Source organism: Triturus cristatus, chromosome 2_1 (genome assembly GCF_964204655.1).
Source record: "Triturus cristatus chromosome 2_1, aTriCri1.1, whole genome shotgun sequence".
In the NCBI taxonomy this organism is placed as follows: domain Eukaryota; kingdom Metazoa; phylum Chordata; class Amphibia; order Caudata; family Salamandridae; genus Triturus; species Triturus cristatus.
This window is the reverse complement of record NC_140581.1, coordinates 463,264,759-463,288,687: the sequence shown is the minus strand read 5'-3', so window position 1 is coordinate 463,288,687 and position 23,929 is coordinate 463,264,759. Positions and strand designations below refer to the sequence as shown.

General features: G+C 44.3%; 1 protein-coding gene across 4 annotated transcripts in view; it reads left to right on the top strand.

Moving 5' to 3' along the window:
• IQGAP2 (IQ motif containing GTPase activating protein 2) overlaps positions 1-23,929 on the top strand; it is a 1,048,054-nt gene that overhangs the window by 880,029 nt on the left and 144,096 nt on the right. The window lies entirely within an intron of this gene.

Genomic DNA, 23,929 nt, shown 5'->3' with positions numbered 1-23,929 from the left:
AAGGCTCGCCGCATCATATTGGGTTTCTTTTTCAACTGCGTCATATCATGTTTTTTGTTTTTTTACTTTAAGCCATGTCGCACAGCAGCTCAGCTACTGTGCAACATGTAAAAACATTGATAAAGCCAATAGATTTTACATCGGTGAAACCGCTATCTAAAAAACGTTGACAAAACCAATAGATTTCAGAGTCAAAACATATTGGCTTTGCCAATGCTGCTTTTAGGTTTCCCTTGCGCTGTACTTGCGAAATCTCTTGTAAATGAAAATAAAAACGAAAAAGGGCTTAGAGCCCCAATTACTTACTCTTTGTTTGCTTCCAAGGCACTCTCACTTCGTTGCCTCTCACTGGCCAGGCCTCTTGGTTTTGCCTTCTCTTCCTTTCTGGCTGCTCGCTCTCCCATCTCTTCATAGGTGCTAACCCCAGCCCCCTCCCACCGCTGCTCTTGCTGTTAATTGCTCTCTTCTTTCTCCCGCCATCTGTTCCCGGGTTCCACTGCACCCACCGCCCTTTGCTTGCCCTATTCACTGATGTCGTCGCTGCTTGCCCCATCTTTGCTTGTCTGCCCTCTCCCCTTCCGTCTTACTTTAAAGTATATTTTTCTATTTAGAACTCTGTTTATGTTTTGAAGAATGCCCCTCCCATCCCACATGCATACCTTTGTTGCTTGACCTGTCCCTCCCACCATCTTCCTCCCGTCCCTGTTTGCCCCCTCCCTGCCCAGTTGCTTTCCCCATTCAACTCCTGCTCGTCTCCCATTCGTCGACTTGCTTTCACCTAAAATGCTTTTCATGCGAAGGCATTCATTGAAACGGCCAGTTACAGACGGTAGCTGCTCCTCCGCAGTGGCGGAGGAGCATCGCCTCACTGCCTGGCGCAGAGCCAGCAAATGGAAAATAAAACTATGTTCTAGCATAGTTTTATTTTTTTATGTGCCGGCTCTGAGCCAGCTTGTGCAGGGAGGGGCAGGGCATGGGAGAAGGAGTGTAATGTGCAGTCCCTAAGTGCGCATATGTGTGTGGCCTGCATCTCAGGCCGCCCAAACACCCATGCGCTCTTAGAGTTGCTCAGTTAAGCTGGGCTGGAGAAACCCCACAGACTCCCTGTCCTGAGCGGAGCATCTTTTCAGCCCACTCAGGCCAATCCCTGTGCTGCGGAGCATCTTTTCAGCCCACTCAGGCCAATCCCTGTGCTGCTCTCACAGCATGAGAGCAGCGCTGGGACTGCACAGGGAGTATGTCCCGGGGGCTGCTGGGACCACAAGAGGCTTGACATGGGAGGTGGCCGGCACCATAAGGTAAGTTTTATTTAGACTTATTTTGGGGCCGACCAAACAGTCAATTCCCACAACAGTGGGCAAGACACCCCCCCCCCCCCCCCCCCCCGCCCTGGAGCAGGACCGCCCACTCTCCCTTTTTAGGTTTCGCCTGAACCTACCACAGCTTTTTGGATGGCATATTGCGTGCGGTTACGCGCACATGCACAAGCAGAGGCGCCATCTGGCTTTCCTCTCGCTCTCCCAAGCATGCGCGCCTCGCTCCGCCTCTCGGTCTTGCTCACCCCTCACCCACCACAGAGCGTGTCTCGATGGCAGAGAGAAGACACATTAAAGACCGGCTCATTTTGTGCTCGGGGGCCCAAGTGGACATAAAGCTCTCTAGCTCGAACCTTAAGTGGCTCGCATACCTCTATTCCTTTGGCAACACTTATTAACCACAGCGCCACGATCGGCTGACTACCTGAACCGACCACGCCACTCTTTTGCCCCCATAGAGAGAGCTTCCGTCGATCACATCCATTTCGGGGTCCGACTTCTCCCCTCAAATCATTGCTCCGCCTTCTTCTCCCACTGGCCACCCCTAGCCTCAGTACACGTCCCGTTACTTTTCTGGAGCCGCGCCCACGGTTCCGCTTGCCTCCCCACACGTTCTTCGCTTGGCCACACCCCTTGCTCTTGCCTGACTCGGTTTTGTGTCTGGGCGCTTTAAGTTTTCTTCTTCTGCCGCCCTCCTCGGTGTCCTAAGGATGGCCGGAGCTGGGACTCGGCTGCTGCTTCTCTGCCTCTGCACGGGAGCTGTTTTTGGAGAGGGCAGCAACAACAAAAAAAAACAGAGGCAGGTGCAGCTTCAGCAAGCCGTCAACTTGGAGACCCCCAAAACAACTGTGAGTAGTTAATCTCTTTATCTGCGCAAATGCATCCTGTAAACAAACGTGTTCAAAGTGAAGCACGCACTTGAAGAAGGATGGTCCTGTCTGCAACCACAGTCCCAGATATCAGTCATTCAAGTACTTGTATAAAGGTTGTTACCAGTCATTCAGGTACTTATATAATGATTATATTATTAGGGGAGAGGTGTGGCACCGCAGCCAGGGCGACTGACGCTGGACGCTGGTGATCATGGTTCGATTCCTGGCTCCAGCGGCAGGGGTCTGCCCAGCACCATGCGACTCTGGGAAATAGCTCGCTGCCCCCAACGCCGAGATATCCCTTCGGGGGTGATTTGTGCGCTATACAAGTACTGGATTTGCATATTCCGAGTCTCAGCCAGCAAGGCACCCTCTCGATTCAGGTCCTTGAGAACAGCCAGGCTGGTGGCAGCACCCTTGGATACGTCACACCATATAATTGGAAATACTGGGAACAACACTCCAAATTACTTCCATGGGGAGACAAAGGGCTGCATTCCTGGACTGCACTCAATCGATTCTGGCGATTCTGGCGAATGTTTGCGCCCAAATGTTCTGTACCCCAGTCCATTTAAACGTTTTGGAGTGGAATTTCTAGATGTTGTCCATATATCGAAGTTGCGTGTGGGAATGAAAGAAACCAGTCTTTTCCCACCCCAAAAAAGTTTCTGGAACACCCCGGCATCACTCAGTACCACCACAGCATCACTCTGCAGCGCAACAGCATCAATCAGCATTACCACAGCATCAGTCAGCACCACCAAAGCATCACTAAGGGCCACCACAGCACCACTAAGGGCCACCACAGCACCACTAAGGGCCACCACAGCATCACTAAGGGCCACCACAGCAACACTAAGGGCCACCACAGCATCACTAAGGGCCACCACAGCATCACTATGCGCTACCACAGCATCAATCAGCATCGCCACAGCATCACTCAGGGCCACCACAGCATCACTCAGGGCCAGCACAGGCTCTCTCAGCACCACCACAGCGTCACTCAGCACCACCACAGCGTCACTCAGCACCACCACAGCGTCACTCAGCACATCCCCAGTGTCACTCAGCACAACCACAGCATCACTCAGGGCCACCACAGGATCACTCCCCTTCACCACAGCATCACTCATTATCACCACAGCATCACTATGCGCTACCACAGCATCACTATGCGCTACCACAGCATCACTCTGCAGCGCCACAGCATCACTCTGCAGCGCCACAGCATCACTCTGCAGCGCCACAGCATCACTCTGCAGCGCCACAGCATCACTCTGCAGCGCCACAGCATCACTCTGCAGCGCAACAGCATCAATCAGCATCACCACAGCATCACTATGCGCTACCACAGCGTCACTCTGCAGCGCCACAGCATCAATCCGCATCAGTCAGCACCACCACAGGATCACTCCGGGCCAGCACAGCATCACTCAACTCCACCACTGCATAACTCAGGGCAGGCACAACATCACTCAACGACACCACAACATCACTCAGTGCTTCTTACACTTTTTAATTACAACTTCTCAGCATGCTGCACAGCAGACACACTTCTCTACAGCACAGGTTAGAAACATTGGCAAAGTCAATAGCTCTACCTAAACACTTATAAGGCCCCTCAATGCATAGCCAATAGGTCTCGCCTTTGGGACATTATAAGTGTTTAGTTATCCAGCACAATATCCTTCATTAAACAACATCAAGTGTTGCATGGCTAATCACTTATAAGGTCCCAAAAGCAAGACCTATTGGCTATTCCAATGCTTGTTCTCTATGTGGGATGCTGCATGCAGCAGCCTACAGAGAAAATGGCCCGGGTGGGGCGCGCTCCGATGCGCCTCACCAGTCACAACTCTGCCATTGCAGCGTTATGATTGGCGGAGGGGAGGGAGGGAGGCTGCCTTTCTGACAAGAGCTGCAAGAATTGAAAACGCAGGACGGCGGGAGCAGGAGTCGGGACCCTTCCAGAAGCAGGATGGTAATTTTTTTTTTTTTTTTGAAATTAGACGAACCCCTCCCGCCTCCCCCATCCCCCTGCGACGCACCCATTCCCCCCACCCACCCACCCGGGACTGGTGGTGCAGTTGTAAAACTGTAGGGGTGCAGCCGGATGACGGAAGAAAACTGCACGTGCACGTAGCACGTTAGAGACAGTCAGAGGCATGTTCCATTTATAATGTGCTGAACTGTCCGTCCACCATCCCTTTTGGTATCAAACTGTAAACACCAGCAGCAGGCCTGTGTCTCTCGTCTGTTTCACAGATGGCATCAGTGAGCAGTGCACGTGTTGTGCACTTACAGAAATGACTGACTTGTGAGCGAAGGGTGCACTTCACACTGGTGAACGCTCTTTGCACGAGAACGTCTTGCATCGTGTCTGCTTTAGAAAAACATGTAATACAGGGCGTGAGGGTGCAACGCACGTGATGCCTAAACTTATAGCAAACACTGTGTTTACATTAATTCTTCTTTTTGCCACCGACGCCCTTTACACCTTCATCGTCGAGCGGGTGCACTCTATCGTCCTTGTAAATACTCGTGCAGGCTTCTTGGCCCTTCCTAACACCAGAGATTCTTTTCACTGCAGCCGATGGATTAAAAGCTGGTATTTGGGTTTGTTGGAAAGGGTAGGGCGGGGGAGGCTTGAGTGGAGCGAAGGGCGACGGGAGGTTCCGTGGCAGAGAGCTTGAAGTCTTTTTAAAATGCTGGAGTTTTTCTATTCCCTTGGATTGCTGGCCCCGTTTTTGCTTTAAAGTGCAAAACTTGCACTTCTTCCCCCTTCATGTGTGGCACTTTGAGATGTCACAACGACAATCAGTATGTGTGCAAGCACCATAGCACCATTCTAATGAGGCAGGTAGTATTCTTGTGAGAGGCTTGGCTACCACCTTATACACTTCTCTCCCCCCAGGTTTGTGCTCCACTACTAACCATTTGGCTTTCAGGACGCACAGGAAGACTTTTCATTCATTCATTTAAATCTTTATTTCGACGCATTGGCATCATAAAAGATACAATAAAAACATTCATTTCTCTTACAATTTGACACTTCCTAACACAAAAAAGGATGACCGGATCAATTAAGATAACCTATTTCTATGTGTATTCATTGCGTCCGAGTACACAATATCTAATTACAAGATTCTTTAACGAGCACAATTTACCTGGGCGAAAATTATACAACAATTAATAATACAATTAATAATAAATACAATTTAAGAACTATTAAAAAGAATAATTAAATCACTAACCGCTAGGACATAATTTTAAAAGGTTATGCCAAATTTAAAAAAAAAGGTTTGAAACTTTTGAATAATCCTCCAGGTTGGTTAATTAGACATGCGATTTGAGTACATGATCGTCCTAATCATTTTGAGATATTTGATGAACAATAGTTGTGCATTTATATTAAAAATGTAGGCCCAACTTTAGTCTAATGAAGTTAACAGCAAGAAGAAATCTACTGACTCCAAAAACTATCACCTGACTGGTGTCAGTCTTTAGAATTCTGCCAGCCTCCTTATAGGATCTCAAACCAATTTTAAGACAAAGCGGCACTATCCACTTTTTCCTTGGTGTTACATAGCTGGAGCAAAAGAGAAGTATATGTAAATCATCTTCCTTTGTATCATGAGTGCATGAAGTACAAAGATCACTACTTAACTTCGCCCAGCTTTTTTCAAGCGCCTTGATTCTAAGTGTACCATATCTAAATTTTAGGTACAGAGTTTTTGATAACGGCGGATGGATCTCATCTAAAAAAGGTTCAAAAAGTGCTACATCTTTAAAAAATAAAAAATTATCAGTCAATGGACCATGGGTTTTTATGTACACTGACTTGTAGCTCACGTATGACCAAAATGATAGTTTAACAATTTTCCTAGAGCACGAGTTCATAGCCTCAGGATCATTCCAAAAATGGGCTAATCCAATCATGCCCAGCCAAGTTCTAACGTGCTTGAACCAATAAACTTTATTACAGCTATCGAGATCCATAACTTCTTTCAAGCCTTTCTTGTAGTCCAGTAATTCTGGAGTCGTTCACAGTCTGACCCACAGCAATAATGGTCTTAATATTGCGTGTTGATCTGTTCGTTTCATGTTTAGATCCAAAAGGAGGGGTGTCAATGGGGTATTAGTAAATAGTTTTAACAACCCCCTGAAGAACTTGTTCTCAAGGCTTTCAAATGTACTTCTACATGCGGGTCCCCATAATTCTGCCCCATATAGTACCGCTAATTGTACCTTGTACTTGAAGATCTCTAGGGCAGGGGTTACTGCCTTGTTCAAGCATTTATTATGTCTTTTAAGGATTGGGAGACAGTTTTGTTTAAAGACTATCTTAGTTCTTTCTAGCTGTGATCTCCATGCTAAGGATGAATCTATAGATACACCTAAGTAAATAAAATTCTGCACATAATCAAGCTTCTGTCCATTTAACATTAAATCTTTCCTAAAATTTTTATGCGGGCTCAGGGCCATGTATTTTGTTTTTTTTTGTATTAATTTCTAAACCTTTCGAGATACAATAGGACTGAAACCTTTCCAGTAGGTTTTGAAGGCCCCGTGGTGTTTGGGAAATGAGGATGGTATCGTCCGCAAAAAGGAGGGACGAGACCCGTTCGCCCCTCAGTCTTGGTGAATCATTATCACTGCTCTCCATGTAAGACGGAATGTCGTTAACAAACAGGGAGAATAAAGTCGGGGCCAGTACACACCCCTGGCGTACTCCCCTCTTTAGCGGAATAGCTTTTGTAAGTTCCCCAATTGGACCCCACCTAACCTTGGCATAGATGTCCGTATGTAGCCCCATGACCAATTTTAATAAATCTACTGGAAGTCCCTGAGTTTTCAATGATTCCCACAAAAGTTCTCGGGGGATAAGGTCAAATGCCGCCCGTAAATCAACAAATGCCACATACAGGTGGTCTTTGCGAAGGGTGACATATTTCCAATACAAACAACAAAGCCTTAGGACTTGGTCAATGGTTCCTGTTTTTGCTCTGAACCCGGCTTGGTATTTTGTTAAAATTGATTCATCTTCCAACCATGTATTAATGCGATTTAATATATGCCTAGCATAGATTTTTTGGGTTATATCTAAAAGACTTTTCCCTTTTCTCTTTATTCGTTCTTTTCTTATTAACAGAACAGCGATTTTACCTCTGGTGAATCCATCAACCAATTCTGCGTTATTTCTTTCTTAGTTGTCGATTATCACCTCGACGCAGATAGCTCTTTGTACTCTAATCCCTCTCTCGGAGCGCGTGTTTTCCCCAGGTACGTTTCTACGCACGCACCTACCGCCAGCAGTGTTCCCTTTATTCTTAAATGTGTCTGCATTAAAAGCGGCAATGGCTTGAAGCTGTGGCTTTTCTGCCAAGGCTCTTAGCGTCTCTGCGCATAAACAGGCTTTCTTGAGAGAGTGATGCCTCCTGCCTGCGCTCAAAGGTCTGGGGTGCTCACAAAGTCATTAGAAACGCATACATTTTGGGATGCTTTTCAGTCGATTTAATTGAGAAGCAACCTACTTCTCCCCGCCCGCTTTACCACCTTCAGGCTTCATTACTCTCTCTCTTTCCAGGTGACAAGGGTGACTCTGCTACAGAAGATACAAATAAAGTCTCTCAGCACAAAATCTTGAAGGACAAGTGTCACCCTTGTGACTGTAAAGGATGCGTACTGAAAAGCATTTCTGTGCACCTTACCAAATTATTGCACTCCGGGGCTTACATGAAGATAATTGTGTTTTGACTCTAGTTTATCCAACATTAAGCAGCCCGTGGGGAAAATGAGCAAAGTTATCTTAGCATGGTAATGTCAGATGCACATTTTGTTATTCACTTCAGCCATGAGCAGGGCAAGTCAGGCTCGCTTGCTACGCTCGCTCGCCATAGTGCGCTCAGCCACAACTTGTACGCCTCACCACTTTCAAATGCCACCAGCCACCACCGTGGTTCCCTTCATCGATCTGTTTCCTTTCAGTGCGCATCCAAGCGGTCTGTCTCTGAGCACCACCTAGGCTCGGTGACGCAGTGCTGAGAGCCTCGGGTCCCAGGGGGTTTCTCTGTACATTGGAGCTTTGCTCGTCGATAACATTTGACTAAAAGCTCTTGACAGATGGCAGGTACTTTTCATAACAAGCCTTGGCAAAGCCAATAGGTTTCGCCCATTCGAATTGTATTGCCTTTTTCAATTTTTTTAACATTGTAGAGCAGTTGAGCTTCTACGCAACAAGGCTTAACGTTTTTTTAAAAGTAGTATTACACGGGCAATGCTGGCCGCGTCATAGCGTTTTTTAAAAACATTTTAATACATGTGCGACATGTAGAAAAAACATTGACAAAGCCAATAGATTTTGCATTGGCTAAACCTATTGGCTTTGTCTGTTTTTTGTTTAGCAGGCCTTAGTGTCTGGGCCACGAGCCACTTTCGGCGCAGGCCATCACAGGCAGCGCCCACACGCACAGCGGAAGGCGCTGTAGAAGTCGTATGTCTTTGTCTGACCCCTGAACGCCGTCTTTGTTTACTTTGCAGCTTCACAAAGTTGCTGTTTAACCTACAAGAACCGAGTGACAGTGAACAGCCCTCTGTGTGTGTTCAGCATCAATGACTTGCATGTTTCGGGGGCCTGGAGCTGCTTGCTTGTTGCTGGCAGTAATGGGAGCTGTCTGTGAGATTGTTGAAATGTCTCAGTGGGTTGTGGGTGTGCTGTAGAGACCTCTTTACAGTACAGGCGCGGTTGTCAGTCCTGCTGGGCTGCCATCCACATAAGAGTGATAAAGACATGGGTGGAACTAAACTTCCAAGGCATTCCGGATTGTTGATAAAAGTCGAATCTTTGTATAAACGTTTACACAGATATAGTGAAAAGGTAAATCTTGTTCTGTTGATGGAATCAAGGTTATATTACCAGTCCTTGGTGCCACTGCACCATACAGCACAAAGATATGAGGCACGCTACAGGGAACATGCCGCCTGTAGTGCACAGTGTGCACAGATTCACTTCTCGGCACGCTGCAGAAACTCTCATTACAGCATCAGGTTTCTGTTTAAAGAGTTTGCCCCATCCCTGTGATATGATATGAATCCTTCGCTGTGAGGGGGATCGAACACGGCGCACCAGACATAAATAAACTACATTTCCCACAAGTCTTGTAGTTCAGCCTCGTAAAAGTGTGAACAGCTGTGATTACGTTGCGTGACGTTAGAGAATTGGGTCAGAACCGCCCTCCAATCAGGCTCGTGCACCTCCGGTTAAAAGCCGACACCGCCGTACTCACATCCCCGACGGCAGACGGTGTGGTTGACTAGGTGCAACGGCGGTGCAGGGTCCTTGATGAAGTAAGTGACAGCGAGGGTACACTTTGTTATTCAGACGCCTGTTATCGCGTATGATTTGTGTTGATAGCAGAGACGCATGTAGAGCTTACCAATGGTTCCAAATTGTTCTGTTTAAATAATTTCAAAAAAAGACTAGCTATAACAAAAGGGACAGCAAACAAAACATATACAAATAGGGGGAAAGTTCACCCTGCAACACAGGATTTGAAGAACTAAGCAGGAATACTGGCACGGAAGCGAAATAAGAATAAATACGTCCCTGAATATATTTCCCTAAACCGTAAAAAGATAGTAACGCGGTAATAAGGTTCCGTGAACTAGAATCTTGTAGAGAACGAGATGTTTATCATTAGATCGGTTTTGAACGTGCTAATAGTTGCCTTTATTTATCTCTGATGCAGTGTTTGACTACAGGACTGCACCTAACACACGAGATCTGCATGATGCCAGTAGGCACAGGGCAGTAGGTGAGCGCCGGAAGTTCTTAATAATCGACTGGATGAAAGAGATATACATGATCACTATGCATGGTGATATATTTAAGAAATGAATAAACAACACAACAAGGGAATGGGTGCCTAAATAGAGAGCTATAGGATTGATGACTAGAAAATACATTATAGCCACAATCCTTTTCACTCATAGTCAATCACAAGCAGTATGATGATCACGTTGTGTGGTGTATAGATGTGGATGTGATGTGGCGGTGAGCAAACTGGAATGATTAATGTATTACACTAAGCCCTAACATAGAGAGCACATAGTCAGGTGGTACACCATCACTACAACTAAGAACCAACGACTACGAGCACAAGACGGGCTGTAGATAGATTCATGTTGTTGTGTCGTCAAAGAAACACATGTTAACTTTGTGTCCCATGTCCAATAGAAAAATTCTACTGAAGTCGGAAGGCACATACGGACAGGTGAGTGCATTAGGCCTCACGTACGAATGAGTTGCATGTAAGCACATGTACAGCTTAATCGCAGGGACCTTATAGCATAAGGAAAAGAAAGATATCGCCCTGACGAAGGCCCCAAGACCCGATTGGGCTACAAGACGGGCCGAAACATGTTGGCATATGGTAGCGGGTACAATTGAACAAATCGAGTTCAAAGAAACCCCGACAATAAGTTTTTACTGATATCATGAGTGCCCAATAATAAATAATTTAAAATAGGGTACACTCATAGGTATTTTTAATCTGATCTGGTTCCCTGCCTAACCAGTGGTTCATTTATCTAGGAACTCCCAGTATATCTTTGGTTGAGTCCGCCCAGAGAGTACCATCTTCTCTGGGTGTGGAGTAATTGCCTATGATGAAGCATGTCACTATTACGTGAGTGAGGCTTTTACTTCAATATCTTTGATATTCCACCTGTCAAGTAGATAGTTGAACAACATCTTTCCACTACTCTGAATCTGGTATTTCGCCAATTCAATAGTGGTTGCTTTTTGTGAAAAAAAGTTACTCAGGGAGAACGCAACCACGTTGTTTATTCTCTCCCTCTCTGTTTGTGATAAAAGAGCTCAGAGGGGCCTCCATAGCCCTGAGAGGTTTCTAAAAAACACCTCCCTAGAAGAGGTGTGGCACACCTGACATAGTTTGGATCAGGTCATCCGACAAGTCTGGGGTATTTTGACCCCACAGACTTGCAATCATCCCGCCAAGATGGCCGAGGGATTAGCATATGACGAAGATGAAATATCATCAATTTTAGCAATGCCACCACTGATCTCCGACACTACTCTCACACACGTTAACCAAAACAATGGCGATTGGGACTCTCTAACAGAATTGAAAAGGACCCAACTCAAAACTTTACTTCACGGAGCCATCATGACTGAATACTTGAGGGGTAATATAGCACCCAACGGTTTGATTGTGGCAAACTCCCCACGAATTTTCCTGAATGACCCCGAATTTAGACGCAGCTGGTCCTTGATCGCATGGAAATGCAGCAGAGACTGGCTGGTCTTAATTATTAAGACTGCTAAAAGACTCTCAGATGCCCTCCTTATTGAAATAAAAACACTGGAAAATGGTTTGAAAACTCAAATCACAATTGCACAATTCAAAAAGAAACTGGACGAAAACAATAAAATAATTAATGAGTACAAAGAATATCTTACCCAAGCAAAAATTACAAAATTTCAGAAAGACCTAAAAAAATTTAAATTTGAGAGTGTTTTTCCATACTCGAGAGAGGATTATACCCCAACAGATAAAGACAACTCAGACTTCTCAGACACAGGAAGCACAGGCTCTGGCAACTATTCCAGCGATACATCATCTGAAGGCCGAAAAAGCACCAATAGACGCAGTGGCAACAACCCAAGAAGAAATAGAGGCCCATACATGCAAGGAGGAATACAACAACAACCACCCTTTGGATGGAACCCCTTCATGCAAGCGCCCTTCCAACCACCACAGTTTGGATACCAGTGGCAACCCTATCAACAACCTTTTTTAGGGCGAGGCCGAAGACGAGGAGGAGGCAACCGGAGAGGGCAACGGGTTCAATGGGATACCAACAGAGAAGACCTGACAGCACAGGACCAGGGACCCAGCACGAGCAAGAACGCACGGGAATACTGAACCTGAGCAAGAGAATCCTCTCCCAACAACAAGAAAATGTCCTAAAAAAAAGGACTAGGCTTTGTCCCGACGAATCGGTCAAATTTCTTTGATCTAAGAATTGAACTTGCCGAATTTTTTCGCAGACTCCGTCTGTCGGTGTTCTTTGCAGAAACAGAGGGACCAGAGGAACTGAGTGAATTGACAGATAAAAATACAGGCCTACGAAAAAAATCGAAATTCATCCCCCCGAACCACACTATGCCACCGGCATTACTAGCCTTTGAGAAGGCAGTAACATTGGATATCGATGAATTGAAGGATAATACCAACCAAAGATTCAACAACTTCACATTGATTGAACGGCAGACACTGGCAGAATTTGACAAGATGCAGGATGTCATAATTAAACCAGCAGATAAAGGAGGAGCAACGGTGATACTACCCATTGAGATGTACAGAAATGAGTGTATGAGACTACTCAATGATCAACGGAATTATGCACGATTACAGAGAGATCCAACTGTGAGTCTGAAACGAGAAATACAAGAGATGGTCTCGGAAGCAGCACAAGAGGGGTGGATTACCAAGGCAGAAGAATTTTTTTTACAAGAACTTGACCCAAAAACTCCATACTTTTACATCCTCCCGAAAGTGCACAAAAATGTACATCCACCACCAGGCAGACCGATTGTGTCAGGCATTGGTTCGGCTCTCGAACCACTGTCAAGATTTGCCGACCATTTCTTGCGACCAATGGTGCAGAGAATGCCCTCGTACCTTAAAGACACACAAGACATCTTATTGAAACTTCAAACTTTGAGCTTCAGTCCTACCACCGACTACCTAATGACATTAGACGTGGAAGCATTGTATACCAGTATTCCACAAGAGGCCTCACTTAGGGTGATAGAAAATCTGCTGGGTCTGGAAAACTGGTCATCAATAACACCTATAAAATTTGTGGTTCAATGTGTACGATTAGCCCTAACAAGAAATTACTTTGAATTTGAAGGGGAGTATTTTCTACAAACCCATGGCACTTCAATGGGGATGACCTGCGCCCCCAGTGTAGCATGCCTGTACGTGCATGACTTCGAAACACGTTTCATCTATAGTGACTCCAACCCGTACCAATCCAACTTGGGAGTATGGAGAAGATTCATAGATGATATCTTTATAGTCTGGAAAGGAGATGCCGAAAAAGCAAAAGAATTTCTGACATGGCTAAACAACAGGGATGAATTCTTGAAGTTTACAATGACTCTAACAAAAGATTCCATCACATTTTTGGATTTGAAAATCTGGCCAGCGGAGGGGACACTAAAAACGGAAGTGTTCTACAAACCTACAGATGCCAACAACCTCCTCAGATATGACAGCTTCCACCCGAAAGCGCTGCGAGACAACTTGCCAGTAGGCCAATTCCTACGACTAAGGAGAAATTGTACGGAAAAAGCAAATTATGAAATTCACGCCAAAAAATTAACACAGAAATTGCAGACAAAGTGCTACCCTACAAAACTGATTAAACAAGCATATAAAAGGGCAAAAAACTGCAACAGAGAAGGGCTTTTGGAACCAAAAAGGAAACTGGATGACAAAAAACTGGTATGCGTAACCACATTCGGAACAGATTCCAACAGTGTAAAGAACATAGTTCTACGACATTGGAGAACACTGAACTCTGGGGGTCTTAAACTAGAGAAACCACTATTTGCATTTAAGAGAGGTAAATCCATCAAAGACTCTGTTGTACATACCAGACCAAAAAAGAAACAAGGCAGAACAGGCCAACAGAGCACACTCTGGAATCTACCAGAGGTAACCGGACACTACCCGTGCGGATCATGTAGTGTATGCAAATTAACAACACAGAGCAAAACAATCGACGTGGGCCTTAAAACACCATGGGAACAAAGGTCCTTCAGCAATTGCAACAGCCACAATGTGGTTTACCTAATGACGTGCATCTGCAATAAAATATACATTGGGATGACCACACGTAAGGTCAAGATCAGGATCAATGAGCACCGCAGTACATTTAGGTGCGGTAAAACCATCACAAAAATGATGAGACATTTTCAAACGCAGAAACACAGTGAAGATGACTTTACTTGGACTGTAATTGAGAGACTACCAGACAGCTGCAACGAAAAACAATTGCTAAAACTAGAGCAAAGGTGGATCTATCGCTTGTCAAGCACAACATCAGGACTGAACGAGGAAATTCCATGGTGCTCTATGACGTAGCTTTGCCACATAGCCTACATATCTCTGAATATGGCAATCAAAAGTAGATCTATTGCCCGTTTAAAACAACAACAGGAAATAAGAAGAAAATTCCGCGGGATGGTTTAATTTAGATTGGGCCAAAAAGTATACATATCCCTAAAACATGGTAAACAGGAGCAAAAGACCAGAGGCATAGTCCTGGAAAGACAACAAAACCTCCGACATATATAACAACAAAAGATTGGGGTGTAACATTAGTCCTCGATATATATAATTTAGGAACACAAGGGGATAACACCATGAAAGTCGGAATTAGGTAACAAACGTGCAGTCAACTAGATTAATCCACTGATTAGAATGACCTGCCGTTAGCAGATATACGAAACTCAAGTGGGGCTGCCTACATCATACCCACTAACACTGGTCGTGAGGTGAGACACGCTATTTCCGCAAAGATAATGGCGAAATAGCAACTCTACACACTTCAAGCGATTATCATTAAAATAACTACACGAGGGATCAACGAAATACTCCTCAAAATTGTAACTAACAAATCCTTCGCTGTGAGGGGGATCGAACACGGCGCACCAGACATAAATAAACTACATTTCCCACAAGTCTTGTAGTTCAGCCTCGTAAAAGTGTGAACAGCTGTGATTACGTTGCGTGACGTTAGAGAATTGGGTCAGAACCGCCCTCCAATCAGGCTCGTGCACCTCCGGTTAAAAGCCGACACCGCCGTACTCACATCCCCGACGGCAGACGGTGTGGTTGACTAGGTGCAACGGCGGTGCAGGGTCCTTGATGAAGTAAGTGACAGCGAGGGTACACTTTGTTATTCAGACGCCTGTTATCGCGTATGATTTGTGTTGATAGCAGAGACGCATGTAGAGCTTACCAATGGTTCCAAATTGTTCTGTTTAAATAATTTCAAAAAAAGACTAGCTATAACAAAAGGGACAGCAAACAAAACATATACAAATAGGGGGAAAGTTCACCCTGCAACACAGGATTTGAAGAACTAAGCAGGAATACTGGCACGGAAGCGAAATAAGAATAAATACGTCCCTGAATATATTTCCCTAAACCGTAAAAAGATAGTAACGCGGTAATAAGGTTCCGTGAACTAGAATCTTGTAGAGAACGAGATGTTTATCATTAGATCGGTTTTGAACGTGCTAATAGTTGCCTTTATTTATCTCTGATGCAGTGTTTGACTACAGGACTGCACCTAACACACGAGATCTGCATGATGCCAGTAGGCACAGGGCAGTAGGTGAGCGCCGGAAGTTCTTAATAATCGACTGGATGAAAGAGATATACATGATCACTATGCATGGTGATATATTTAAGAAATGAATAAACAACACAACAAGGGAATGGGTGCCTAAATAGAGAGCTATAGGATTGATGACTAGAAAATACATTATAGCCACAATCCTTTTCACTCATAGTCAATCACAAGCAGTATGATGATCACGTTGTGTGGTGTATAGATGTGGATGTGATGTGGCGGTGAGCAAACTGGAATGATTAATGTATTACACTAAGCCCTAACATAGAGAGCACATAGTCAGGTGGTACACCATCACTACAACTAAGAACCAACGACTACGAGCACAAGACGGGCTGTAGATAGATTCATGTTGTTGTGTCGTCAAAGAAACACATGTTAACTTTGTGTCCCATGTCCAATAGAAAAATTCTACTGAAGTCGGAAGGCACATACGGACAGGTGAGTGCATTAGGCCTCACGTACGAATGAGTTGCATGTAAGCACATGTACAGCTTAATCGCAGGGACCTTATAGCATAAGGAAAAGAAAGATATCGCCCTGACGAAGGCCCCAAGACCCGATTGGGCTACAAGACGGGCCGAAACATGTTGGCATATGGTAGCGGGTACAATTGAACAAATCGAGTTCAAAGAAACCCCGACAATAAGTTTTTACTGATATCATGAGTGCCCAATAATAAATAATTTAAAATAGGGTACACTCATAGGTATTTTTAATCTGATCTGGTTCCCTGCCTAACCAGTGGTTCATTTATCTAGGAACTCCCAGTATATCTTTGGTTGAGTCCGCCCAGAGAGTACCATCTTCTCTGGGTGTGGAGTAATTGCCTATGATGAAGCATGTCACTATTACGTGAGTGAGGCTTTTACTTCAATATCTTTGATATTCCACCTGTCAAGTAGATAGTTGAACAACATCTTTCCACTACTCTGAATCTGGTATTTCGCCAATTCAATAGTGGTTGCTTTTTGTGAAAAAAAGTTACTCAGGGAGAACGCAACCACGTTGTTTATTCTCTCCCTCTCTGTTTGTGATAAAAGAGCTCAGAGGGGCCTCCATAGCCCTGAGAGGTTTCTAAAAAACACCTCCCTAGAAGAGGTGTGGCACACCTGACATAGTTTGGATCAGGTCATCCGACAAGTCTGGGGTATTTTGACCCCACAGACTTGCAATCATCCCGCCAAGATGGCCGAGGGATTAGCATATGACGAAGATGAAATATCATCAATTTTAGCAATGCCACCACTGATCTCCGACACTACTCTCACACACGTTAACCAAAACAATGGCGATTGGGACTCTCTAACAGAATTGAAAAGGACCCAACTCAAAACTTTACTTCACGGAGCCATCATGACTGAATACTTGAGGGGTAATATAGCACCCAACGGTTTGATTGTGGCAAACTCCCCACGAATTTTCCTGAATGACCCCGAATTTAGACGCAGCTGGTCCTTGATCGCATGGAAATGCAGCAGAGACTGGCTGGTCTTAATTATTAAGACTGCTAAAAGACTCTCAGATGCCCTCCTTATTGAAATAAAAACACTGGAAAATGGTTTGAAAACTCAAATCACAATTGCACAATTCAAAAAGAAACTGGACGAAAACAATAAAATAATTAATGAGTACAAAGAATATCTTACCCAAGCAAAAATTACAAAATTTCAGAAAGACCTAAAAAAATTTAAATTTGAGAGTGTTTTTCCATACTCGAGAGAGGATTATACCCCAACAGATAAAGACAACTCAGACTTCTCAGACACAGGAAGCACAGGCTCTGGCAACTATTCCAGCGATACATCATCTGAAGGCCGAAAAAGCACCAATAGACGCAGTGGCAACAACCCAAGAAGAAATAGAGGCCCATACATGCAAGGAGGAATACAACAACAACCACCCTTTGGATGGAACCCCTTCATGCAAGCGCCCTTCCAACCACCACAGTTTGGATACCAGTGGCAACCCTATCAACAACCTTTTTTAGGGCGAGGCCGAAGACGAGGAGGAGGCAACCGGAGAGGGCAACGGGTTCAATGGGATACCAACAGAGAAGACCTGACAGCACAGGACCAGGGACCCAGCACGAGCAAGAACGCACGGGAATACTGAACCTGAGCAAGAGAATCCTCTCCCAACAACAAGAAAATGTCCTAAAAAAAAGGACTAGGCTTTGTCCCGACGAATCGGTCAAATTTCTTTGATCTAAGAATTGAACTTGCCGAATTTTTTCGCAGACTCCGTCTGTCGGTGTTCTTTGCAGAAACAGAGGGACCAGAGGAACTGAGTGAATTGACAGATAAAAATACAGGCCTACGAAAAAAATCGAAATTCATCCCCCCGAACCACACTATGCCACCGGCATTACTAGCCTTTGAGAAGGCAGTAACATTGGATATCGATGAATTGAAGGATAATACCAACCAAAGATTCAACAACTTCACATTGATTGAACGGCAGACACTGGCAGAATTTGACAAGATGCAGGATGTCATAATTAAACCAGCAGATAAAGGAGGAGCAACGGTGATACTACCCATTGAGATGTACAGAAATGAGTGTATGAGACTACTCAATGATCAACGGAATTATGCACGATTACAGAGAGATCCAACTGTGAGTCTGAAACGAGAAATACAAGAGATGGTCTCGGAAGCAGCACAAGAGGGGTGGATTACCAAGGCAGAAGAATTTTTTTTACAAGAACTTGACCCAAAAACTCCATACTTTTACATCCTCCCGAAAGTGCACAAAAATGTACATCCACCACCAGGCAGACCGATTGTGTCAGGCATTGGTTCGGCTCTCGAACCACTGTCAAGATTTGCCGACCATTTCTTGCGACCAATGGTGCAGAGAATGCCCTCGTACCTTAAAGACACACAAGACATCTTATTGAAACTTCAAACTTTGAGCTTCAGTCCTACCACCGACTACCTAATGACATTAGACGTGGAAGCATTGTATACCAGTATTCCACAAGAGGCCTCACTTAGGGTGATAGAAAATCTGCTGGGTCTGGAAAACTGGTCATCAATAACACCTATAAAATTTGTGGTTCAATGTGTACGATTAGCCCTAACAAGAAATTACTTTGAATTTGAAGGGGAGTATTTTCTACAAACCCATGGCACTTCAATGGGGATGACCTGCGCCCCCAGTGTAGCATGCCTGTACGTGCATGACTTCGAAACACGTTTCATCTATAGTGACTCCAACCCGTACCAATCCAACTTGGGAGTATGGAGAAGATTCATAGATGATATCTTTATAGTCTGGAAAGGAGATGCCGAAAAAGCAAAAGAATTTCTGACATGGCTAAACAACAGGGATGAATTCTTGAAGTTTACAATGACTCTAACAAAAGATTCCATCACATTTTTGGATTTGAAAATCTGGCCAGCGGAGGGGACACTAAAAACGGAAGTGTTCTACAAACCTACAGATGCCAACAACCTCCTCAGATATGACAGCTTCCACCCGAAAGCGCTGCGAGACAACTTGCCAGTAGGCCAATTCCTACGACTAAGGAGAAATTGTACGGAAAAAGCAAATTATGAAATTCACGCCAAAAAATTAACACAGAAATTGCAGACAAAGTGCTACCCTACAAAACTGATTAAACAAGCATATAAAAGGGCAAAAAACTGCAACAGAGAAGGGCTTTTGGAACCAAAAAGGAAACTGGATGACAAAAAACTGGTATGCGTAACCACATTCGGAACAGATTCCAACAGTGTAAAGAACATAGTTCTACGACATTGGAGAACACTGAACTCTGGGGGTCTTAAACTAGAGAAACCACTATTTGCATTTAAGAGAGGTAAATCCATCAAAGACTCTGTTGTACATACCAGACCAAAAAAGAAACAAGGCAGAACAGGCCAACAGAGCACACTCTGGAATCTACCAGAGGTAACCGGACACTACCCGTGCGGATCATGTAGTGTATGCAAATTAACAACACAGAGCAAAACAATCGACGTGGGCCTTAAAACACCATGGGAACAAAGGTCCTTCAGCAATTGCAACAGCCACAATGTGGTTTACCTAATGACGTGCATCTGCAATAAAATATACATTGGGATGACCACACGTAAGGTCAAGATCAGGATCAATGAGCACCGCAGTACATTTAGGTGCGGTAAAACCATCACAAAAATGATGAGACATTTTCAAACGCAGAAACACAGTGAAGATGACTTTACTTGGACTGTAATTGAGAGACTACCAGACAGCTGCAACGAAAAACAATTGCTAAAACTAGAGCAAAGGTGGATCTATCGCTTGTCAAGCACAACATCAGGACTGAACGAGGAAATTCCATGGTGCTCTATGACGTAGCTTTGCCACATAGCCTACATATCTCTGAATATGGCAATCAAAAGTAGATCTATTGCCCGTTTAAAACAACAACAGGAAATAAGAAGAAAATTCCGCGGGATGGTTTAATTTAGATTGGGCCAAAAAGTATACATATCCCTAAAACATGGTAAACAGGAGCAAAAGACCAGAGGCATAGTCCTGGAAAGACAACAAAACCTCCGACATATATAACAACAAAAGATTGGGGTGTAACATTAGTCCTCGATATATATAATTTAGGAACACAAGGGGATAACACCATGAAAGTCGGAATTAGGTAACAAACGTGCAGTCAACTAGATTAATCCACTGATTAGAATGACCTGCCGTTAGCAGATATACGAAACTCAAGTGGGGCTGCCTACATCATACCCACTAACACTGGTCGTGAGGTGAGACACGCTATTTCCGCAAAGATAATGGCGAAATAGCAACTCTACACACTTCAAGCGATTATCATTAAAATAACTACACGAGGGATCAACGAAATACTCCTCAAAATTGTAACTAACAAATCCTTCGCTGTGAGGGGGATCGAACACGGCGCACCAGACATAAATAAACTACATTTCCCACAAGTCTTGTAGTTCAGCCTCGTAAAAGTGTGAACAGCTGTGATTACGTTGCGTGACGTTAGAGAATTGGGTCAGAACCGCCCTCCAATCAGGCTCGTGCACCTCCGGTTAAAAGCCGACACCGCCGTACTCACATCCCCGACGGCAGACGGTGTGGTTGACTAGGTGCAACGGCGGTGCAGGGTCCTTGATGAAGTAAGTGACAGCGAGGGTACACTTTGTTATTCAGACGCCTGTTATCGCGTATGATTTGTGTTGATAGCAGAGACGCATGTAGAGCTTACCAATGGTTCCAAATTGTTCTGTTTAAATAATTTCAAAAAAAGACTAGCTATAACAAAAGGGACAGCAAACAAAACATATACAAATAGGGGGAAAGTTCACCCTGCAACACAGGATTTGAAGAACTAAGCAGGAATACTGGCACGGAAGCGAAATAAGAATAAATACGTCCCTGAATATATTTCCCTAAACCGTAAAAAGATAGTAACGCGGTAATAAGGTTCCGTGAACTAGAATCTTGTAGAGAACGAGATGTTTATCATTAGATCGGTTTTGAACGTGCTAATAGTTGCCTTTATTTATCTCTGATGCAGTGTTTGACTACAGGACTGCACCTAACACACGAGATCTGCATGATGCCAGTAGGCACAGGGCAGTAGGTGAGCGCCGGAAGTTCTTAATAATCGACTGGATGAAAGAGATATACATGATCACTATGCATGGTGATATATTTAAGAAATGAATAAACAACACAACAAGGGAATGGGTGCCTAAATAGAGAGCTATAGGATTGATGACTAGAAAATACATTATAGCCACAATCCTTTTCACTCATAGTCAATCACAAGCAGTATGATGATCACGTTGTGTGGTGTATAGATGTGGATGTGATGTGGCGGTGAGCAAACTGGAATGATTAATGTATTACACTAAGCCCTAACATAGAGAGCACATAGTCAGGTGGTACACCATCACTACAACTAAGAACCAACGACTACGAGCACAAGACGGGCTGTAGATAGATTCATGTTGTTGTGTCGTCAAAGAAACACATGTTAACTTTGTGTCCCATGTCCAATAGAAAAATTCTACTGAAGTCGGAAGGCACATACGGACAGGTGAGTGCATTAGGCCTCACGTACGAATGAGTTGCATGTAAGCACATGTACAGCTTAATCGCAGGGACCTTATAGCATAAGGAAAAGAAAGATATCGCCCTGACGAAGGCCCCAAGACCCGATTGGGCTACAAGACGGGCCGAAACATGTTGGCATATGGTAGCGGGTACAATTGAACAAATCGAGTTCAAAGAAACCCCGACAATAAGTTTTTACTGATATCATGAGTGCCCAATAATAAATAATTTAAAATAGGGTACACTCATAGGTATTTTTAATCTGATCTGGTTCCCTGCCTAACCAGTGGTTCATTTATCTAGGAACTCCCAGTATATCTTTGGTTGAGTCCGCCCAGAGAGTACCATCTTCTCTGGGTGTGGAGTAATTGCCTATGATGAAGCATGTCACTATTACGTGAGTGAGGCTTTTACTTCAATATCTTTGATATTCCACCTGTCAAGTAGATAGTTGAACAACATCTTTCCACTACTCTGAATCTGGTATTTCGCCAATTCAATAGTGGTTGCTTTTTGTGAAAAAAAGTTACTCAGGGAGAACGCAACCACGTTGTTTATTCTCTCCCTCTCTGTTTGTGATAAAAGATATGATATTCAAGCCCTGTACTAATTACACAAATATGGTTCTCATTTTATTCACAACACATCAAAATTACATAAAGACTGAGAAGAATCTGCAGGGATTCGAATATTTCACTCTCAAAGCAAGCACGCGAAGCAGGCAGGCGCTCCACCGGATGAGCTGTCCCCTGGGCGCAGCGTCGGTGCCGCCATGCAATGCATGGGGTGTGCAGTGTCACTGCAAGCTCTCCTGGACACTGACTGAGATGCAGGCGTGTCTCCATATTTCACTGACGTCTCACAACCCCTTCAATACCTTCTGCGTTAACCATACCCTTGGGCGGCTGACCTTTGTTTTGTAAGAGGTCAGAGGTTAAAGATTAGAGTATCCGTCTACTGTACCCGCCGTCAAGAAAAAGGCAAAACGATACAGATCTGATTGCCAAGGAGCCACAAATGAGAGAGAAAACAATGCTTGTGTTAAGATATAAATATTTGTTTTGTTAGTTTTGGAACTTGTCGTCGTCCACTTGGTTACTGAGATAGCTCAGTGGGTAAATGCACCGGCCTGCTGCATAAACATGTCTGCTACCTGCAGGCTTCGATTCCTAACCCTGGGTATGCCGACTTTGCTTTTAACCGTAAGAGGGCTGATGAAACGAGTGCTTTTGAACTAGGTAATAGTGGGTTAGGGTACAGTCAGATTATGATTAGGTTATGCAGTTACTGTTCGGTCATCCACCCTTTCCCCAATGATCACCGAAGATAACTCTTTTCGAAGTGCAGAATGCTTTATAAAACAATAGGACCGGTTTTCTTTCTTCGTCCAGCTGGGTGTCTTATCCTGGTCACTGAGCTGAGGCATTTGATCAAAGGCCACGTGGAAATGAACCGCAAACTAGCTCTGATCCAGACCACTCTAACACTGAGCCCAGCACGGAGTACATATATCAGAGTAGACACCCTTTGTCAGTGAGTAGGGTTAGTTACCCCGCTTGAAAACATGTGGATTGTGAAAGCCTTTCCCAGTTCATTGAACGGTGAAATGAAACCTGTGTTCATTTAGTGTACAGAGTTAGTTCTTAATTGTTTAAACCTTCCATACGTTCCCTATAGATGAAAAAACTAACTCCAGGCACACACATTTGAATGTCCGCGTGGGATTATAGGGACAGCGCTCATTGGATCACACACCAAAGGGGAAAACATGTGAAATGAATTCCCCTCTGGACCAAATTTCCAGCTGTCTGTATGATTCTTTACCGCCCACTCTTCCAAACATGAATACCGTTCTCCTGCACACTTTTATAGTATATTGATTCCAAACGATATCCTCTTTTACATTAGAGAAACCATCTCAGTCATCCAGGTATTGGGTTTGTACCTTGTCTTATCCTGAAGTTGGGATCCTTCTGGACCTGACAGCAGCACACCACATGGAGGACTACACAATACTACCAGATCTCAAGCTCCGATACACAGTGGCTTTCATGCTTTCTCTCAAATGAGTCAACCAGCCGAAAGGTCTTCCTCCAACATGTAAAACCTACATCACCTCCCATTTGCTTCAACTTTCCATCATATTTTTTATGGTTATTGCCTGAGATTCTCACCTACATTAATTGCAATCTGAAATGTATCCAG